This window comes from Ambystoma mexicanum, chromosome 14 (assembly GCF_040938575.1).
Source record: "Ambystoma mexicanum isolate Mex_15411 chromosome 14, UKY_AmexF1_1, whole genome shotgun sequence".
In the NCBI taxonomy this organism is placed as follows: Eukaryota; Metazoa; Chordata; class Amphibia; order Caudata; family Ambystomatidae; genus Ambystoma; species Ambystoma mexicanum.
The window spans coordinates 180,813,370-180,833,847 of NC_090940.1; the positions used below are offsets into that span (position 1 = coordinate 180,813,370).

The window sequence follows — 20,478 nt, forward strand, 5'->3', positions numbered from 1 at the left end:
CTTATTTTTTAGGTCACCCCCCCCAAACCCCTGTTTCCCACCCCTAAATACCCACCCAATCCTTTCCCCACAAGCTGTAACCCTTTTTCATTATAAGATATTCGATATATACTCATTCTGCATAAAATAGTCGCTATAAAGACTGCATTCTGTTACTTGCTGCCACCTTAGAGGTCGAATGTGTCGCTTCTGAAAAAAACACGTATACCCAAAATGGGTGAACCAATGCGGAGTAACTCCATCCTGGTAATTAACTATATGTGAGAGAAGAAAACTATTACAATTTTACAAAAATATATTTCTATACGTTTTTTCTCTTGACCCAAAATATGTTTCCTCTTCAAATACCTTCTTCCTCCAGACATCACGTGCTGCGACATACCTTTTCCTTCACTTTCTAACCTCACTTCCAACACTCACCCATGGAAGTTTCAGGTGTAAATTAGGTCTTTTCGCAAAATTTATAAGACAATTTAGAAGTTTTGTGAATACACAATAAGTTATAATGTTCAGGTGTATACCGTTTCCTCATTCAGACACTTCGTCGAAACACCCACAACTCGCCAATGCACCTCTTGGCACACCCACATTTGCTGCTTCTGGAGGAAACCAAAAGACCTTTATCCTTTTCTTAGTCACTTACAAATGTAAATTGTACGTTTGGAGTAAGTTTTTCATGAGTAAATTGCTACTTTGCTCACCAGTAACTTGCATTTAAAAACTCTTTATAAATTGATTCAACAGATCTGAAATTTACTGTCGGCATTGTGTTTTTTGGTTTGTCCTATTAACGCCCATCACCATTTCAAATTGTTTTCATTAGCAATACTCCACAAAATCTTTGAAACTTTGGTTTTATAGCTGGGATAATTAGCTACTTAGTGGGATCGATGGATGTTAGCTGATTTCTTTTTGATGAATAGCAATTTAGCAAAATTTAATTTCTTATGGCCGATTTTTTTTTTTAGCACAAACAGGGTGGGGGGGGGGAGAGACCCCGTACCCCCGCTCCACCCCCACTGCCCATTGCTAGATACCTTACCCCAACTTGCCATCTACTAGGTTGTGGTAAAAACAAGTGGCAAAATATGCTGCAAAAATGAATTTGGTGAAATTGCCATTCGGCAAAAGTGGGTAATCCCATGACTGTCAGCTCCCCGGGAGGAAATTGAAATGGGACTGAGTGTAAATGAAATAGATGCAAACTTGGGTTGGCTGCTCCTGCCAGGTGGTTGCATCTCCTGAATTCTGATAATGTGGTGGACTTGGCACAAGGGTGCCAGTGGTATTCCATGTGCAGCGTTTCAGCCGTGAAGGGCTTCTAGTTTTGAGAGATTGAGCTGAGGCCGGCATGGATGTGGGTTCATCACACGGTTGGGTTGCCTGTGAGAAGCGACCCACCCGTCCGCGACAAAGCAATGTGGGCGTTATTGGCAGGAAAGTAGGCCAGATGCAGGGCACGCCAGTTCATTTTACCATGAATGTTGCTTGCCCGTCCCCAAGGCCAAAATTCTACTTTAACCACCAAAACCACCGGCAATCTGAATCTTCCTCATGTTCCGCTAGAGTTCTGCCCGAAAGAATAGTGCATCACGCGCATGTTCAGGCAGCGACTTTATGCCGCTTTGGATGAAAAGCCATGCTTCCTCTCCGCTCCCTTGTTTGATTTCCTGTTAGTAGGGCCAGTCTTGTTGCCCCCTGTCCACTGTGCCCTATGAAGCTGCCTTACATTGCCTTATCGTAGATCCGGCTCTTGTCACGAGCCACATGGGTTCAAGCTGGGGCCCCGGTACGCGGTGTGTCTGGAAATGGAAGGTGACTGGAACTCCTAAATGTTAGTTTCTGTCATTTTATCTAGTCGTCCTGAAGAAGGTATAGGCAGCTGGCACTCTGGTACAGTAACTTTTAATCCGGCTCCCTTGACAACAGACTTTAGCTGCAAGCCTACTTCACGCTCCGAACCGTCAAAACCTACAGCTTACCAAAGGCCACCTATTTCAAACCCAAACACCTACCAAACACGTGAAATCAGCTGATCGCTCAATTGTGTCACGTGCCCGCCTACGGATCGCTCTATTCTGTCACTTGCCCTCATGTGCCCTCCTATGGATCGCTCCATTCTGTCACATGCCTTCCTACGGATCGCTCCATTATGTCACGTGCCCTCATATATGCCCTCCTATGGATCACTCCATTCTGTCACGTGCCCTCCTACGGATCGCTCCATTCTGTGTCGTGCCCTCCTACGGATCGCTCCATTCTGTCACGTGCCCTCATATGTGCCCTCCTATGGATCACTCCATTCTGTCACGTGCCCTCCTACGGATCGCTCCATTCTGTCACGTGTCCTCATATGTGACCCCTATGGATCGCTCTATTCTGTTACGTGCCCTCATATGTGCCCTCCTATGGATCGCTCCATTCTGTCACGTTCCCCCCTACAGAACTCTCCATTCTGTCACGTGCCCTCCTACAGAATGCTCCATTCTGTCACGTGCCCTCCTACAGAACGCTCCATTCTGTCATGTGCCCTCCTACAGAACGCTCCATTATGTCACGTTCCCCCTACAGAACGCTCCATTCTGTCACGTTCCCCCCTACAGAACGCTCCATTCTGTCACGTGCCCTCCTACAGAACGCTCCATTCTGTCACGTTCCCCCTACAGAACGCTCCATTCTGTCACGTGCCCTCCTACAAAACGCTCCATTCTGTCACGTTCCCCCCTACAGAACGCTCCATTCTGTCACGTGCCCTCCTACAGAACGCTCCATTCTGTCACGTTCCCCCCTACAGAACACTCCATTCTGTCACGTGCCCTCCTACAGAACGCTCCATTCTGTCACGTTCCCCCCTACAGAACGCTCCATTCTGTCACGTGCCCTCCTACAGAACGCTCCATTCTGTCACGTTCCCCCCTACAGAACGCTCCATTCTGTCACGTGCCCTCCTACAGAACGCTCCATTCTGTCACGTTCCCTCCTACGGGCCTTTTCTTTACAATTTTCTGATCCAAGGGCAGCGTTTCCCCTCGCGATTTGCTGCTCAGGTCGTCCACCTGGCTGCTCACAGTGATCGTGAGTCATGAGGCAATGCGGCCGCCACACAATGGGCACCCAAACGCCATGCACCCATTTTCACCATGCCGGATGAGGGCCTGTGTGTGGAACACTTGGACTAGTGGCAGCTGTTCACTGGCCATTTCTGAGATAGGTATTATTTCAAAAGACTTCCTATTCAACATTGGCCACTATGACGTGTTCTGTGCCCACACTTCTTGGGCAGAGCAGTATTGCCTTTAATTCATAACACACTGGAGAATAAAAAATTAAGCATGTGGAAACCACAAACGCTTGGCTGCAGGCCACCCTGCCTTTGTTGTTGTACTGCACTATTGAGTCACTCACTTGCTCATCCACTCCCTCACTCAGTCATTAAGTCACTCATTCAGTCATTCTGCCACTCAATAACCCAGTCTCTCCGTAACTCAACACTCACTCATGCAGCCACTCACATATTCACTCACTTAATCATTTGCTTATTCAGTCATTCGCCAACTCACTCGGTCACTCCTTCATTCAGTCACTAATACATTCAGTCACTTAGCACACACTCATGTAATCACTCAGATATTAAGCCAATCAATCAGCTACTTATGTAGTCACTCACCATCTCGGTCACTCCCTCCTTCATTCACCCACACAGCCACTCACTCACACCCACTCACACCCGCGCTCAATCACTCATCCAGGAACTCGCTCACTCAGACACTCAATCCCACTCACTCATCCAGACAATCACTCATTCTCCCACTCTCCCATTCTCTCACTCGTGTCACCACCACACATAGGGTTAATACTATTTGGTATATGTAAAGCTTTGTCAAGAAGTTTGCAGTTCAGGGAGAGTCACTGGTTCCCCTTTTTTAGGACACGTCTCTGGAACCTTCTACAGCGGCTCTGGACAGGGTTGGCTGAAAATGTGTCAGGGCTGGTGAAGGCTCATTTCAACATGATGCTTGTGGCCCACTTTGCCTTACAGTTGGGAGAAACAGTCAGAGTAGGGTGACCAGACGTCCGGGTTTTCCCGGGACAGTCTGGGGAAATCACCCGACATCCCGGGAGGTTTTTTATTTTACAAACCCCGTACGGGGTTTTGACTATGGTCCCTTTTTTTGCCGGGACCCGATTTCGAAATCCCAAAGTCGGGTCCCGGCGCAACTCTTCCTGTGCGAGTGGGGGCGTGAAATGCTTTTCATGCCGCCATTTCCTCCCCTTTCTCCTCCCCGGCGCTCCCCTCCAATGTGTCAGGATTCGTCCATGGAAGCTGTGGAGCTCATGGCGTCTCTAATAATAGTATACTTCGGTCTAGTCCTCACCCAACATGGCGTCGCTGGACTATAAGACACAACCACGCCCCCTTTCCGGTGCATTGTATCTGTGTTTCCTTCAGACTCCTCAACGCTGCGAGCTACGGATCGTCCTTCCACAGTTTTTCTTAGAGTTTCCCGCTTAGCCTTTGGCTTTTCTTCCCTCCGTTCACTCTGCCCTTCATATCTTGTATTCTCTCCCTTCTCGCCTGTGTTCCGGTTTTTGCCTTCCTTCGTTACTTCTTTTCTGTCCTGTCCGCTCGTTCTGTATTTCGCACTTACTCGGTGTTGTTGCAGCGGTATTGTTTCTGTTTTCTTTCCCTGACCGCGGCACTGTTTCCCTTTTCATTTCACAGCGCCGCGGCACTCCCGTCTTGTTCGTGGTCGCGGAGCTGTTTATTTTAGGCATCCGCGATCACGACTTGGGTACCTTCACTCTCTGGGTTCTGCCAGAGCTCTCGGTAAGTGGGAACTGTTTCTGTATATATTCCCTTCTGCAGACTCCTATCGAAGTCCAAGCTTCCTTATACCGTTTTCCGCATCAACACCGGAAGTTGCTCAGTAAAGACAATTTATCTACAGTCTTTGACTATCCATCTCAAGGAAGAAATACATCCTACCAGGGTTTTTTGTGCCTTTTCGGCTTTTTCCCTGCCATTGGAGGTTTGGCTCCTTGGGGTTCCCCTTGGGCAGGTGTTCCTTCCCTGTCAAGGTGGCCTCTGAGGGAGCCAGGCCTTATTACGCGATAAGAAGAAGAAGACATCCCAAAGGCAGTTGCCTGCCGAAGACAAGAAAGCTAAGAGAAGACCGACCACAGAAACCAAGGACAACATCTCAGAAGGTTCAGGTGAGGAGGAGGTTGGGAAAGGAGGTTACTCACCTGGTGAATCTGACAGTATACAACCCCCATGGCGTCCTTGGAGCAGTATCAGGAGTTGGTGGTAGCGATGCAGAACCTTACGGTTGAAGTACAGGCATTGAAAGCAGAGAATGTAGCTTTAAGACAGCAGGTAGTCCTGCAAAGAGATGACCGGGGAGATCTACCCCCTATGGCCCTGTCGTTTGGGAAATATGATGGGCATCCTGGAGGTCTCAAGGAGTTCTTGGATGCCTGCCAGGTGTATTTCGCATTCCGTCCCTACGCCTACCAGACAGCCTGGTCCAGAGTGGGATTCATCATAGCTAACCTGATTGGTAACGCCCTGGCTTGGGCCACTCCGTTGGTCACAAATAATGACCTTGCGCTACATGATTACGACCGCTCAAGGAGAGATTAGATCGGCCGGAGGTCCTGTACACTTCTTTTGAGGCCATTTTGGATGTGATACAGGGCACTACAGATGTCCAAACCTACTTATCCTGTTTTATCCGGCTTGCCACAAAGGCAGACTGGCCGGACTCTGCCAAACAGACTATATTCCGAAGAGGTCTTCATGAGGATATCAAGGACGAGCTGGCTCGGATTGCTCGCCCGTCGTCTTTTCAGGAACTCACTACTATAGCCTTACAGATTGAATTCCGTCTTAACGAACGACGAAAAGAAAGGAAAAGACCTCGTCCACTGACTACCACACCTCTTTCCCAACCTTCCCGAGAAAACACCGGAGGGGATGCACCCATGCAGATCGGAACAACCAGGGGGCCTCCAACTCCAGAAGAACGAAGAAGACGCCGCGAAGCAGGACTGTGTATGTACTGTGGCTCTTCTAAGCATCTACTTCGCAACTGTCCAGAAGTACCACCTCGTCGAAAGGAAAACTCCAGCCCACGAACCTATGCAAGGGAGGTGTCGGGGGAACCAGCTACAGCCCTTGCTTCATTACAAGACCAATAACAGGGGGCGAAGACAATAGACTCATGGTATTCAAGGTCCAACTCTGGATAACGAGTCCTGAGCCCATCGAGGTGTTGGCCATGCTGGACTGCGGGGCCGCAGGGAATTTTATTGACATAGACTGGGCCAGGAAGAACAAGGTGCCCGAGCGCCTCAAGAATAAACCCATTCCAGTGGAAGGAGTGGACGGTACTCCTCTGTCCTCAGGGCCCATAGTCAAGGAGTCCGTTCCCTTACGGATGAAGATGGAACAGCATACAGAAGACATGGTATTTGATATGATTAAGGCGGCACACTTTCCGTTGGTCATCGGAATTCCCTGGCTTCGAAGGCACAACCCTTCAATTGACTGGTACACAAACAAGGTGTGTTTTGATTCGGATTATTGTCAAGTACATTGCATGGAGGTCCCTAAACTCCAGATTGGAGTAGAAGTGTTTAGTAATCCAATAAAGAAGACAGTATCTTCTATCCCACTCCAGTGCCAGGAATACGCTGAAGTCTTCAAGGATATATTGCCAAGAGTACTTCCTCCCCACAGGTCGGAAGATTGCGCCATCAACATCGAGCCTTCCTCTCAAGTTCCGTTTGGTCGGATGTACCCTTTGTCTTTGCCTGAAAAGAAGGCTTTAAGAGATTACCTAGACGCTCACCTCCAGAACGGACTGATCCAAGAATCCAGGTCATCTTGCGGAGCTTCACTGTTCTTTATACCTAAAAAGGACTCAGCAGAACTCAGACCCTGCATAGATTACCGGGGGCTTAATCAGGGAACGGTTAGAGACCGCTACCCCATGCCCTTGATAAGGGACGTTCTGGAAGCAGTTCAAGGAGCACAATTCTATACCAAATTGGACCTCAGAGGAGCTTATCATCTTTTGAGGATCCGTAAGGGTGATGAGTGGAAGACTGCATTTCGGACACCTTTAGGTCTCTTCGAATATAAGGTGATGCCGTTCGGGCTTGTGAACGGTCCCGCCATATTCCAGCGGTTTATGGACAGGATATTTTCAGACTTATTGTTTGTGTCAGTAGTGGTTTACTTGGATGACATTTTGGTGTACTCACGCAGCCTTCCAGAACACAGGGATCAGGTCAAGGAAGTATTATCCCGTTTACAGGCCAACCAACTATTAGTCAAGCCAGAGAAGTGTACTTTTGAAGCCAGGTCAGTATCTTATCTGGGCTTTATTCTCTCTGCGGCAGGAGTACAGATGGACTCAAGTAAGATACGTGCTATCCAAGACTGCAAAGAACCCCAAAATGTCAAGGAGATACAGAGATTCCTAGGGTTGGTGAACTTTTATAGACAATTCATTCCAAATTTTTCCTAGCTAGTACAACCCATCACTCATTTGCTCAAGAAGGGCGTCAAGTTTTCATTTGATCAAGACCAGAGGGAGGCCTTCAAGCGTTTAAAGGAACATTTCTCTACAGCCCCTATTCTAGTCCAGCCAGATCAGAACCGACCCTTTGTCCGTGAGACCGATGCCTCAGCTGGAGCAGTAGGAGCAGTGCTATTACAAGAGGCAGAGGACGGACTGGAACATCCAGTTGCCTACTATTCAAAAACGTTGTCTAGCAGTGAGCAGAACTACTCAGTCCTCGAAAAGGAACTATTGGCCATGAAGCTGGCATGTCAAGAATGGCGCCATTTACTACAAGGGGCAAACCATAAGTTCCTTATTCGCACTGACCACAGGAATTTAAAGGTACTCCAACAAATGGAATGCACCAATTCCCGCCATTCCCGCTGGGCATATTATTTCTTACAGTTCGATTTTTGTCTTACCTACATACCTGGTACCGAAAATCATGTTGCTGATGCCCTATCCCGGAGCCAAGGTGAAGAACCCACCAAGATCCAGGGTCATGAATTACTGCTCTCTAAGGCACTGGGAGTGTCCACCGTGATCCCTTTCTTGCATGAACTTATGGAGCAATATAAAGAGGAAGAAGCACTGCCCCGGTCAGTCATTCAAGACCCGAACGGTTTGTACTACCTAGGGAAAGCTCTCTATATCCCTTCTAAGACCCTGCAGAGCCAGATACTCAAGTTGTGCCATGACTCTCAGTTGTCGGGTCATCCTGGCATACGCAAGACACGGGATCTCATATGTCGACAATTTTGGTGGCCCACTATCTGCAAGGACGTAGACAAATATGTCTCTTCGTGCCCGGTGTGTGCCAGTAGCAAAAGTCCTACAGGGAGACCGATTGGCTTGCTACAACTGCCAAAAGTACCAGGAAGGTCTTGGGAACATATCTCCACAGACTTTATCGTGGAGCTACCCCTCTCAAAGGGAATGAATACCATCATGGTAACTATCGATTCCTTTAGCAAACTGGCACATTTTTCAGCCTTACCCCATCTACCATCGGCTCCAGAGATGGCAGCAGTATTCCTAAGGGACATTGTCAGACTACATGGCCTGCCTAGGACTATAGTCTCTGACAGAGGATCCCAATACACCTCTAGATTCTGGACCACCTTATACCAACAGCTAGGCATCGACAGAGCATTGTCATCGGGTTACCATCCGCAGAGCAATGGTCAGACCGAGAGGCTAAACTCCACCCTTGAACAGTACCTTCGATGTTTTTGCTCTAATAAGCAAGAAGAATGGGTATCCTTTCTCCCTCAGCCGGAATTCGCCTATAACAATGCTCTTCATACATCCATCCGAATGAGCCCATTCCTCTGTACTTACGGGTACCATCCTAACCCCTTGCCATGGTTAGGTATGCCTTCCACCAGGACACCTGCTATTGATAGCCTGTTGGTGGAACTCCTAGAAGTTCAGAAGACTGCCAAAAGGGCACTGGAGTCCAGCAGACAGATGCACAAGAAGTGGGCAGACCGGAGGAGAAGTAGTAATCCGGCCTGGAAGCCCAACCAGTTAGTCTGGTTGTCCACAAGGTTTTTGCCAAAATGGGCCAATCTGGCAAATTTGCACCACGATATACAGGGCCTTTCTCCGTTCTCGCACAGATTAACCCGGTTGCTTACAGACTTAAACTACCGGACAGACTCCAAAGGGTGCATCCAGTCTTCCATACCTCTTTGCTCAAAGAATACCAGACGGACCCGTATGCACGAAGGCTGTCTAACAAAAACCCTTTACACCCACCTGTTCAAGAGGAGTATGAGGTAGCTTATCTGGTGGACTCACGATAGCGTAAGGGAAGACTTCAATATCTGGTACACTGGAAGGGTTATCCTCCGGAAGAGAGAACGTGGGAACCTAGAGGTCATCTCCATGCTCCTAGGCTCATTCAACATTTCCACCGCCTCCACCCAGGGAATCCCGGAGGGCCCCCGAAGGGAAAGGGGTATACTGTCAGGATTCGTCCATGGAAGCTGTGGAGCTCATGGCGTCTCTAATAATAGTATACTTCGGTCTAGTCCTCACCCAACATGGCGTCGCTGGACTATAAGACACAACCACGCCCCCTTTCCGGCGCGTTGTATCTGTGTTTCCTTCAGACTCTTCAGCGCTGCGAGCTACGGATCGTCCTTCCACAGTTCTTCTTAGAGTTTCCCGCTTAGCCTTTGGCTTTTCTTCCCTCCGTTCACTCTGCCCTTCATATCTTGTATTCTCTCCCTTCTCGCCTGTGTTCCGGTTTCTGCCTTCCTTCGTTACTTCTTTTCTGTCCTGTCCGCTCGTTCTGTATTTCGCACTTACTCGGTGTTGTTGCAGCGGTATTGTTTCTGTTTTCTTTCCCTGACCGCGGCACTGTTTCCCTTTTCATTTCACAGCGCCGCGGCACTCCAGTCTTGTTCGTGGTCGCGGAGTTGTTTATTTTAGGCATCCGCGATCACGACTTGGGTACCTTCACTCTCTGGGTTCTGCCAGAGCTCTCGGTAAGTGGGAACTGTTTCTGTATATATTCCCTTCTTCAGACTCCTATCGAAGTCCAAGCTTCCTTATACCGTTTTCCGCATCAACACCGGAAGTTGCTCAGTAAAGACAATTTATCTACAGTCTTTGACTATCCATCTCAAGGAAGAAATACATCCTACCAGGGTTTTTTGTGCCTTTTCGGCTTTTTCCCTGCCATTGGAGGTTTGGCTCCTTGGGGTTCCCCTTGGGCAGGTGTTCCTTCCCTGTCAAGGTGGCCTCTGAGGGAGCCAGGCCTTATTTATGCGATAAGAAGAAGAAGACATCCCAAAGGCAGTTGCCTGCCGAAGACAAGAAAGCTAAGAGAAGACCCACCACAGAAACCAAGGACAACATCTCAGAAGGTTCAGGTGAGGAGGAGGTTGGGAAAGGAGGTTACTCACCTGGTGAATCTGACACAATGAGAGGAGTGTGCCTGTTAGCACACCCCATCCCCTGCCCTGCAACGGGCCAGCGACATAGGAGTAGGACTAAAGTGTTACTTTAGTCCTACGTCTATTTCATTGGCCCGTCCCGGGTTTTTGTTTTAAAAACCCTAAGTCAGAGGCACATGTGGGTGTTTAATTAATAATAAAGTCAAAAGAATGCCACATGTTCTTCAATAGCTGCAGATTATCACAGGACAGGCAGCCAGCAGGAGGCTGAAACACTAAGGCCCTGATTCATGGAATTATTTACGTGTAAAACAGGGATTTGCGTGCCGTTCTGCCCGCAAATCCCCATTCGACAAACAGGGATTTGCGGGCAGAATGGCGCGCAAATCCCCGTTTACATGCAAATATTCTCATGAATCAGGGCCAAAATATCCCCATAAAAGCCATTAATCCCTCTCTGACAGCAGGGTTTTAATGTTGGGGAAACCTGAATAAAAAGGCCAGGAGGTGCTAAGAATGTTGCTTGAGACTGCAAGAGGAAGGTGATGGCATGAGGGCACCAGCAAAGACAACCTTTAGCATGCGCTCTACATACGCTTAACATCCCAAGATAAAGGAATTTGTTTCTGTGGAATAAGACCCTGAACATGGGGCAACTGAAATGACTGACAGGCCCTGATGCCGACCCTGGTTTCTCATGCCAGCCTACTCCACGAGACTGAGCCTGCTCGCAAATAAGACCGGCTGTGGCACCGGAAGTAAACAAGTGCCCTGCTTCAGAAACAGAACCAACTTGAAGCAGAGTATGTGCAGCCATGCTGCGAGCCTTACCGTGCACTGGGAAGCCCTTCAAACGACTTTCCCTCCACGAGCCGGGCCAGAATGCACTGAGGTGACGTCTGATTGTCAGCTTTGGCCTGCCCGGCCAGAATGCAACTCTTGGAAAGCTGCCCACGTATAATGCAGAACTCCACTGCATAGCGATTACGCGCTCTCTTGGAAGGATGAGTACACTTGGAAAACTACTCAACCCAACAATATATTAAGGAACTAATATCAAACGTTGGTGCAGGTGGAAAATCACCCTGCCAAGAAACACCAGAGGCGGTGTAATGTTAATTGCCAGAAGAACCAGTGAACTGTTTGGCAGCCAGCTATCCCCAGTATTGCTTCTAAGTACAGAAACTGCACATCAGTGCACACATCCTGCTTGTTAAACGGGAAAGGGCGCTGCTTTCCCTGCATCCACCCCTCTCACAACACTGTCAATTTTACAGCTGACCATCAACAAGCAGCAGGCAGCAAAGTGCCTGCAGTCACTTATTGTGGTGAATGATGATTGGTTATTTATATAACACGCTCAATACTCAAAGGTTTCTAAGCGCGGACCCGGGGATCGAACCTGTGTTGCTCAATGTCGTTTGGTTTCCAAGGGGTGCACGCTGCCCCTGAGCTATCCTTCCGAGACAATGGCTGCCCTGCCCCCGCAAACATTCAAAAAGTGGTAGGTGGTCCCAATGGGCACTTTCAATCAGTCCTAATCGCTTTTGAGCTATCACTTAAGTGCTGAGGGCATAGTTTTTCCCTCTAATGTACATAAGAAGTCATTGAAGACCTACCAGACCTGCACTTAGGACAGGCGTAGTTTCCTTGGCTTGTGAGATCAAGATTCCCGGGGCACTGCCAACTGATCAACCGATGGCATGATGCAGATCAAGAGAGAAACATCTGTTACACTTACACGTGCATCATCCATGCTCGGTAACCGACTCTTGTCAAACTCTGTCGTGAGGAAGAGCTCTTCGTGCCAGAGGAGGGAGCCAGCTGTTTGTAGAATGCCATTTTTGTCCATATCCAAGTGCATTATTTTACTATTACTCAAAGTAGAGGTCCTATAATTCTTCAATAATTAACCACATGGATCATTTGAGACTTGGTTATTGACCTTAGATCGTAGATGTCAAGTAAGACTTATATTATTAACTGTAGGATTTACATATAGGTTAGGTTATTGATGGTACGGGCCATTGAGGTGTGGGTTTTTGACCAGTGGTTGGGGGGGGGGGCATTGAGAATTAAGCTATTAAACCTATGAGTTAATTGAGACTTAGGGTATTGATGGAAGGGTTCTTCTAGACTCGGCCATAGGGGACAACAGGACTTAGGTTAATGACCATAGGTATTACTTGAGTCTTTAGTCAGTGATGGAAGGAGTTACTTCAGACTTTGGTTAGTAACCATAGGGGTCACTTGAGACTATGGTTGTTGTTGGGAGGAGTCAGTGATACTGTGTACTGTTAGGCTTTTGAGTATAGTGGTCATTGAGAGTTAGGTTATTGGCTGTTGGTGTCACTTGAGATGGACTATTTACTAGAGGTGTTACTTGAGGCTTAGATTATTGACTGCACAGAGTTACTTGAGACTTAGGAAAGAGTGAAAGTGAGGGAGCAGTGCACACAAGGGAAGCAAGGGAGTTCCAGAGTTTACGAGCTAGGGGTGAAAATCACCGGAAACTTGATTGAGAACTGGGACGAGGAGGAGTCAGGGAACTGAGAGAGGGACTTGGAAGGAAGCACGCAAAACGGGGAGTACAGAGTGTTGAGGGATATGGAGGAGCCATGCCTTCAATGCACCATTAAACGATGCAGAGATAGTGGAAGGAAAGACTCGAGGGGAAAAGATGCTAGTGGAGAGAAACAAGGGCCGGGTTAGAAGTGCGAGTGGGGGAAGGGGAGAGTTGAAAGAGAAGACTAATGGATGAGATAGAATTAGATTAGAAGGGAGAAGCAGGGGTGTTGCTAGGTTTGGGAAAGATCCGGACCTACGCTTACGTCAGGACTGTCGGGACTCGGGGATGGCTAGCCTTTTGGTTGTAGCCCCTGAGCTTCTATCCAGGGCTACCGTGTCCACCTGTCAGAGGAATTACTTGCTGGAAGGGGTTCCATGGGAGGTGGTGAGAAGCTCTATTCACTTACCTGCTTCAAACGTATGTGCCTTTACCTTCAGGTAGCCCTGTGCCCTGATTGGCTGCAAGAGGCAAGAGCAAATATTCCTGGGGTCCCTTTGAACTGTGCATTTACAGCAACGTGGGCTTCAAGGTAGGATTTCAAATCGCAAACCAGAGATGTGGTCCAATGTCATGAACACCAGTATCATGCTTTATATCCAGCTTCAGGACGAGCTGTAATTTCGGATGTTATTTTTACCCAATTCATCTACCGTGAAGCCTGAAACCCCGGATGGCTGTTTTTGGAGCTGTAGGTTGTTAACAGATATCCTTTGTGAGTACTAAACACACAGAGCTCCAGTCACTACATTACCTAGCGAATTGCCCGATATCGTCCTATAATTTAGCTGCCCAAAATCCCAAATCCCAAACTTCAGAAGATTTTACTGCACATTTCACTGCAATTATATGTGGGGGTTGGGTGTGGGTAATATATCATTTGCGGGGAGTATGGGGGTGCTGGGGTTCCCCCCACCCCCTTATAATTGTGCTGAAAGGTACAAAAAGATTTTTTTTTGTTGACATTTTGGCATTCAGGAATTATTTTCTGCCGTATTCCCACAGATCCAATTGTCCCAGGCAGTGCAATTCAGATCCCACTTTTGCCACTTCCCACACTGTGTATCTTCTGTGTAAAGCGAACTGTAAGGATAATAATGTCTAGTTGCATTTTTGTATTTGATTGTAGCATGCTGCATTGTGTCCCTGTACACATCTGCATTTGTAATCGTATATGACAATGTAAAAAGGAATTTCATACCTTCTAGGAACTATAGTAACAATACTGAAACGTACCTCATATAAACGGGGAGAGATATTAAACCCAACTATTCCACCTATATTAAATGACCTATTCCACCTCGTCTTTTGGCTTCCATATTTTCGTAGTGATTTTGCGCTCTAGTGGAAGTATCTATTGAGTATTGTGGAGGAAGTTTCAGTGAACTGGATTACAGTGACACCGGGATGTGGACATCATTTTTTTTGGAAGACTTTGTATACTTTCAAAAAGCTGGACAACTGAGGGTATAAAACCTAACTATTAGTGTCATCCAAACAGGTGCTCCCTGCTCCTCCAGAACCATCAAGGACCACATTGACACCCTTGCTCCAGCCCTGGCCGATTTCTGCAATCACTCTTTTGCCAGTGGAAGTTTTCCCTCTCCCCTAAATCTCTCCCTTTTGCACCCCCTCCTGACAAATCCTTCTGCCGATCCTTCCAGTCTGACAAACTACCACCTGATTTCTATCACTCATTTCCTGGGCAAACTCCTGGCAAAGCTTGCCGTCTCCCAGCTTACTCTCCACACCGAATCTGTTGGGTGTCTCCATTCCGATCTGTCTGGCTTCAGAGCAGCCAGAGGCATGGAAACTGCTCTCCTTAACACCCGTGAAGATCTGCTCACTAATATCGATTCTACCCTTACTTCTGTCCTCATCCTCCTTGATCTTTCCTCTGCTTTTGACCTGGCCTGATCAATCACGCCATCCTAATCAAACAACTCCATGAGAACCTGGGCTTCATGGATCAGGCCCTGGAGTGGTTGACCTTTCTCCTGGACCGACCCTCCCAGGTCCAACTTGGGTCCTTTCTCTCCACAACCTCACTCTCCACATGTGGTGTTCCACATGGCTCTATCCTCTCATCCTTGCTCTTAAATGTCTTCTTGGGCCCCTTTGGCCCACCTCATCTCTACCTTCTGCCCTAACTTTAGTGTTATGCGGATGACAATCAGCTCTCTTTCAGGCTCCCCTCAGCCTCCTTTCCTCTCTCGCTCATTCCTGATTGTCTATATGCGATTCAGGAGTGGTGCGTCTCCAACAATCTGTGCCTTAATGCCAGTAAGACTGAGGTCCTTCTCATTGGGACCCCTGCTCCCGCTTTCCCTCTCTCACTCGGCCCAGAAAATGGGGATGAGTTAATTTCTTACATCTAGACTGAAATTCGGAACACACAGCAACTCCCAAATTATAAGCCACATAAAGCGGGAGATTACCTCTAATGGCTAAGTGTTCATTTTCCATTACAAAGTTCATTGGTTCTAAAGGTACTGAGACTACAACTCCAACATATAGCCAAAACATATGAAAATAAGTCCTTCCTCAGGACCCAACCTTCCTGCAAAAGCAGGCAAAGGTGTTTGGACCGTATGTTTTTCCATGTGGTATTTGTTGTTTCTTTTCTGGTTTATGTCCAAATGTCCTGTTCTATTGTGGGCTGGATGGTTTGCTGTTGTGTTTGTTTCTATGCTCATCTTCTCCTTTGTTTTCTTCCGTCGTCCATGTGTACCCACTAAGGCTACCAGATGACTCGATGTCACCATTGGTTCCATACTCCAGTCCTTGACTTTCCTTTTGCTCTAGTTTTACTTTAGTTCATTATGTCCAGTGGAAGTGGCCCATGACTTCCAGAATGCAATTAATAGAGAAAGGGAACAAATCCCTGGACTGGGAGAAAGTTTTCCTGATGGCCTGGAGTCATCCGGTCATTTTTCCAATATCCATACTGAAAAGGCTACTGATTAAGAGAAAATGCATTATCTCATTAACTAAGTAGCTACAGGTGTTCTCAGTGGGGAAATGTTGAAGGGCAATCGAGTAGAAATAGACTTTGATAGGTTTAGATAATGTCTATGTTGACATTCTAAATACTATGTTAAGTGTTCGAGATGGAACAAACCCTTATGCAAGTACCCGTCTCTACACAGTAGAGTTAGAGAAGGCGTGTATAGATGCGTTCTTTGCACCCAAGTACCTGAGTAACTAAGTACCTGATCAATGTCAATGTCATAAAGGCCTGCTGGGAACCTATGATGTTGATGTGCTGGCAATCTATGATTGGTGACATTGAAAACGAGGGGGAACCTTCAATATCAGCAAGCGTGCTGCACATGTAGTCACTAATGCCATGCTGCCCCCTGTCACTGCCATCAGCATGATAGCTGGCAATGATTGCAGTCATAGGTTGAATGAACGGTATAGCTAATAACTAGCAAGCCATGCAACGGGCTGCCGGTCCCTATGCTGTCTTTCTCAGGGATCTTGTGAGAAGCAATCAAGACACTGCAAACAAGGGGCAGGTCAAGAGAAAAAAAGGACTAGCAAGACTTTAGGTGTCCACTGATGTGCCAGGGGTTTCTCTGCATTGTATACATGCATGTTTGATCCCTTTTGTCTGGGATTTATGTTGAACACTTAGGTTTTTTGTGTATGTTGAGGTGAGCAGATATCTACCTGCGTAATACGTTTAACCGTCCATGTATTGCCTGTTGAAATATGCACACCACATTGAACAAAATTTTAGACCTTTGATATATGAATACACTAATTTATTTTTGACAAAAAAAGCTGAGTGATTAGGTTAAATGTGTTGGAGCCTTGTGACACGAAGGCCTTCATCACTTCTTTTGTTTCTGCTGATTATAGTGCGGAAGATTAAGACCCACCAGGCACCCTAAGTGCAGAGATATCTTTCAGGGATGTGCAACTCTGGGCCCTATCCAACATAGTGAATGGTGATGGATTATGGTGTCATGGTGCAACAACTCCAGAGAGATGTGGGTTGCAGACCCTTGCCGTGGTCTTTTTCTAGTTCTGTGATATTGTGATTTATGCCTGAACAATCATATGTTTGTCTTGAGTTCCTTTAGTCTAACAGGCCACATCAAGGCTCTCTGTCGTGGGTGCCCCATGCAAGGATAAGTGCCTTGGCACGCTTTATGGTACACTTGCGCCATGACATAAGTTTATGCTTGATAAGCTGATTCATGAAATGTTGGGTGCAATTCAAAATGACCACAAGAGGTTCATGGCAGTATCACCCCCCATTAGGGTTATATACTGCAACACAGCCACTGTGCCTTGAATATTTGACCCTTTTTGCCTAACTATGTTGAAATGTTTCATGATTTGAACTGTCCAAACTGTGACAATGATTCATATTATTTACAAGACTCTTTAGCCCTATCGATAAGGTATTTAATAAGAAACAACCTTGCCTTGACAAAGACAGTTTTGTCGAAACACGTGTAGGCTGAAAGGCTGAACTGTTGATGCATAAGGAATTAAATCGCATTTTACCAAGCACATCAAGATACTTGTGTTGATTCAAATTGTTTAAGAATTGAAGTCTTTTAACTTATCTTTGCTAAGAGAATATTACATTTTAGGCTAGCGCAATTACCCAGAGCCACCCTGTTTTCATTCTTACAATTCAAAATGGAGCGAAGTTTGGTCTAAAAAATAAAGTGGAGAGGAGCTTATTTTTTTATTTTTTTTTGTTTTTTAGGTTGAATATTTATTTATTCTTTTCGAAATACACACAATGTACATATATACAAGAATAATTTGATACCACCACAATCACAATTAATACATATTAGTAGTCAATCAATTCATACATCAAATTGCCTAAAATCTAACAGTTCCCTCTCTCCCTCCCCCACCCACCATCCCACCCTTCAAGCCAAGTATATACATTAAAAGTTTCAGAGTCTAGTATAGCGATAAAAATCTCCCCCAAACCTTCTCAAACAGTGATAATTCCCTTTCCCTTTCATAAATAACTTTCTCAATATCCGCCAATTCATGGAATTCAGGGAATGTGGATTTCCAACTTGTCAAAATCAGCTTTTTACCAATCATCACATCACGGAACAGACATTTCTTCTGACTTGTAGTCAAATCATCTAGAAGCTCATCACATCCCAACACCAACGTTTCTAAGTCAAAGTCAATTCTTTCCACAAGCACTTCCTCACATAGAGCAACAAACTAAGCCCAAAAACCTCTCACCCTCGAGCAATCCCCTAGCATATGCTCCAGAGTCCCCATTTCATGAACACATGCCCAGCAGCCACTAGTATCAGTCAAACCTCTTGTCCACAATCGCTCTGGCGTCCAGTAAATCCTATTTAGAATTTTGATCTGGCGTGATCTTTCACCGAGACTAAGCGAGCAGAGTTTAACATTCTGGCAAATATTCGACCATTGCACAGTCGAGATCTCACAACCAATGTGACCACTCCAATCATCCTTCAGACAATCATTTCCTTTGTACTCTGCTACTATTTGATGATAAATTCTGCTGGCCAATCCTCCCTCACCTGGAGTGAGGTTATTTGTGAAAAGATCTACATCCAGCCCACATTCCAATTCCATCAATCCCACAGCTTTCCTGAGCCTTCGATAATCACTTACTGAATAATTCATAATATTCAATTTTTCCTGTAGCTCTCTGGCCGATAGCCACTTCCCATCTTTGAAAAGATCAGAGACCCACCTTATTCCGCCCAGAGGATAGATTTACCATTAATCCCGATTCCAGGATTCATCCATACCGAAGAACCTGTGTCCAACAAAGTATTCATCTTCAACAACTCACACAACTTCCTCCACAAAACTCTAAATAATTCAGTCATCGACTTCTTGACGCTACTAGGACCAGAAGCCATCGATAAAATTGCTCTAGGCGAAAGAGGTCCGCTGCAACTAGCCTCAGCCTCCGCCCATTCTTCTGAATCATTCTTAAGAAAAGGCACAAAAAGATGCGACATGAATGACAGATGGTAAGACCTAAAGTTGGGAACTCCTAACCCACCCTTCTCTAGTGGAAGTTGCAATTTCCACAGCTTCAGCTCGGGTTGTTTATGGTCCCACATGAATTCTTGTATCAGTATATCCAATTCCTTCCAATATCTGGGATTAATCATCACAGGAAGCATACTGAACACATAATTGATCTTTGGAGCCACAGTCATCTTCAAAGCATTAACTTTTTCCCACAGCGAGAGATTCAGCAATCCCCATAGCTCCAAATGAACATTAAAATCAGAACAGACAACCCTCAAATTTTCATTTGCATATTCCATGATGTTAGGTGTCAGCCAAATTCCTAAATATCTCATTTTATCTGCACATCATTTGAAACCATAAGAAGTCATAAGATTTCTATCACAGGACGGCGTTAGTGGCAATATCTTGGATTTAGACCAATTTATTCTATTGATGAAACTCAGACAGAATCTCCATAAGTGTCGGTATCAAATACTCCAATTTCCTGAGCACCAGAAGCAGGGAATCAGCAAACAGCCACAACCTTAAGAGGAGCTTATTGAGTGTCAGGAAGTTGAAGCTGCTTCATTGTGTTGCCATTTTCTAGGCTGCATAAGTAATGCTGTCCTGCCCAGTGTTATTTTTAATGCAGCACGAGTATCAGGCTGTGGCGGATGTGGTGCCACCCGTCAAGAACACCTGCAGCCCTTGCACAGGCCCATAGGGGTTATGTTCTGAAAGGTCAAAGATGGTGATGCTGGGAAAAGGGCTTCACCTAATGGTATGTGCTAATGAAAGTGCCGGCTCGCTGATAAGAGGCCCGTGTAATATTGAGACTGGGACGACTTTTGTGGACAGAATGGGCTCGTCTGGTTATGCTCCTGCTTCCCCTCACTCTGCGGAGTCACATTCCCAGAATCCTGCTCCTTTTTTGCCACTAATAGGCGGGAACCTAAAAGGAGTTTTTGATTGTTCTTTGATTGTTCTTGAATACGACGGATTCCAGCCAATCAGGTGGCTGAAGAGTTCATGCCACCTGACTGATTTTCCTGGCCGGAGAGCATCCCAGACACGGACACGTGCGACACACAGAGCATTGTTTTCAGCCACCTGATTGGCCTACATTTTTTAACCTCCTTTCCAACCCCACCCTCTTCTCTGATTCCGCTCATTAAGAGAGCTGAGCACGCTTCTATTCTAGGAATTGTCAGCTGGCGGTCAATAGAGCTTCCCGGATACAAAAGTGTCAGATACCAAAGCTTTTGCTATAGTGTGTTTTTAAGACAACAGTTTAAGTGTTGAGGTCAAGATCATGTTGACAAACAAGACACAGCAAAGTTAAGTAAATGAGGACAAAATGCACAGGAATGAACTGAATTACGACAGAAAGCTTATAGAGTTTAATAAAATGACTTTTCAAAATGGAGGCTGTGCGGGAACG

General features: G+C 46.3%; 1 protein-coding gene across 4 annotated transcripts in view; it reads left to right on the forward strand.

Moving 5' to 3' along the window:
* SLC8A3 (solute carrier family 8 member A3) overlaps positions 1–20,478 on the forward strand; it is a 640,255-nt gene that overhangs the window by 123,413 nt on the left and 496,364 nt on the right. The window lies entirely within an intron of this gene.